Below are 2,794 nucleotides of genomic sequence, written 5' to 3' on the forward strand. Positions count from 1 at the left end.
CGGGCAAACATAGGACAAATGGGGGCAATGGGGACAAACAGTAAAAAAGGGAAGAAACAAAGAGACCGAGAAAAACAGGGAAATGAAGAGAAAATGGGGACAGGGGGTGTAAATCAGGAAAACATCAAGGGAAAAAGAAAATAAAAAAAAACACCCCCCCAAAACCCTAAAAATGAAAAAAATAACCCCAGCACTCTCCCAAAAAGCTCCGAAAAAAAACCCTGAGAAGAAAACTGAGAAAAAAAAAAAGAGAGAGAAAAGAACAGAACAGAAGACTCGAAGAACAGAGAACAAAGGTAGAAAATGAGCAGGGAGAAACACTGGAGAGGGGAAGAGAAGAAGAGTAAAGCAGAAAATAGAAATAAATAAAAGAGGGGAAATCCATAGAAAAGAGGAATTCCCCCCCCCTCCCCAAAAAAGGGGGGGAAATGGGACAAATGGGGTTAAAGCAAGGAAATAAGGGGGGGGGACATAGAGAAAACATCAATAAAATATCAAATAAAGAAGAAAAATGTAAGAAAAGCAAAAAAAAAAAAAAAACATAAGATGTGAGAGAAAAGAAAATACACATGTACCATGAGATTAAAAAAAAAGGGGGCAGGGAATGAGCAAGGGAAAAAAGAAGTGTGGGGGAGGGCAGGAAGCACCGCGAGGGAGGGTGGAAAAAAAAGGAAAAAGGACATTTGGGAAAAATGGAGAAAAAGCAAGACATTGACAGATATTACTCAAGTATATGAATCTCTCTTTGCTTTTTTATCTTAGAGTTCACACAATAACACAATGGCAGAGCTTCAAAGGGACCTCTGAGATCAGCTAGTCCAACCCCGGCTCAAGCAGGGGCACTTAGCACATGTTGCCCAGGAACCCGTCCAGATGGCTCTGAGTATCCCCAAGGAAGGAGACTCCACAACCTCTCGGGGAAACCTGTTCCACTGCTCAGTCACCCTCACAGCAAAGAGGGTTTCCCTTTTGTTCAGGTGGAACGTCCTGTATTTTATTTTGTGCCCGTTGCCTCTTGGCCTATCGCTGGGCACCACCGAAAAGAGCCTGGCCCCACCCTCTCTACAACCTCCCTTCAGATCCTTACACACATTGAGAAGATCCCCCACCAGCCTCCTCTTCTCCACGCTGAAGAGTGCCAGCCTGCTCAGCCTTACCCTACATGAGACATGCTCCAGACCCTTCAGCATCTTAGAAGGCTTTGGCTACACTTGCTCCAGTAGCTCTCTGTCTCTCTTGGACCGGGCAGCCCACAGCTGCACACCCTACTCCAGATGTGGCCTCGAACAACAGGGCAGCAAGATCTGCACAGAGCACCCAGGAGGGGAGAACAGCAGTATCATTCTGGCATGCAGGAGTAACCACAAGAATTTCTGCTCTAAACCCGAGTTCGGGTAATGTGGAAGTTGCCGCAAATTCTTATCTGCATACACAACTGAGTGACTCAGCCAATTACACATTAATGAGCCACAATTAAAACCATGAAGAAAGGAGTATTTTCCCAGCAGGTATGGAAGGATTCCTACTGGCTCCTACTGGCACTTGAGGGGCACCATAGGAACTTCTGTGGGTAATTCTGTAGTCTTATTTAAAAAAAAGGGAAGTGAGATTCCAACAAAAAGCAACAAAGGCAGGCTATGAAGATGCTCCAGAAAGGAAGTACCAATCATTCCAAAGGGCACTAGGGGAATTTAATTGGACATAGCCAAACTAAGACAGAGGAAACAGGACTGTTACTATCAAAGTCGCTCTAGGGACACAGAACCAGTTACCCTCACAAGCAAGGCTGCCACAAGGACAAATACCCATCAAGTTGCCATCAGGAAACGCCCTTTGGACTTGAGAAGGCCTCAGATCCTTGAAAAGGAAATTCTTGAATTCCGTCAAGGAAATATTTCACAAGGGAACTTAAGTGCATTTATAAAATCAATGCTGGCATACATTTGCCTGGAACAGGCGACTAAACTACAGGACCCAGGAGATTCTTTGGGAGGGCATGAGGTGTCAAGGAAAAACAGGCCAATAGGAACTCAAACCTGAGGCACAAGGACAGGCACGGGAAGCGAAGCAGTGTCCTCTTAGCCTGTAGGCTCACCCCACTGCCCAAGCACACATCCTTCTTTTGTGCAGGAGGAATGAGACAACTTAGCACCTGGGGAGCAAATCAGAGCAGACTAAAAGCGGCTTGTGCCTCTGCGATGGAAGGCATCAGGCAATCTTCTTGCCTCTTTCAACCCCAGCCATCATTTGGATAAGTTCCAGACTGAAAACCCAAGTCCCCAAATAGCTGTTCCTAAACAGTGCCCATTCCAAAACCCCACAAAACGGCAATGCAGAGAATGCAGCACAAGGTGCATATACCAACTTCTCACTGTTATTTCACATGTTCTGAGGAAGGAGGTGGGTCCTCCCTGATTAGAGGATACTTCCAGTATGGTCATACTTATCAACTTGTAAGTTACAACAAGACAGGAAAAATAAAAGTTCTCTCAGGCTGTGACACTCTTTGGAAGAAGCCATTGCCATGAAACTAGCACTAGTATTTCTCATAGAAAAATCCATTACTCACACATGTCATTACTCTTCATGTCATGTGCTGGTCTGGAGTTTGCACTTAGAGAGGTTCCTAAAAGCTCAGGGGGGGAGGGGGAAAAAAAATAACAGAGAGAGCAAGCGAGAGAAGCAGCAAATGTTCCCTTTTGACAGATAATTAGAAACAAGCGTTTGAGAATTTGCAATTACACACTACACTTAGGTTCCTTCTTCCCTCCTGCTAATGCAGTGAAAAAGTCAA

The sequence above is a fragment of the Rhea pennata genome, unplaced genomic scaffold, assembly GCF_028389875.1.
Source record: "Rhea pennata isolate bPtePen1 unplaced genomic scaffold, bPtePen1.pri scaffold_26, whole genome shotgun sequence".
Taxonomy (NCBI): Eukaryota; Metazoa; Chordata; class Aves; order Rheiformes; family Rheidae; genus Rhea; species Rhea pennata.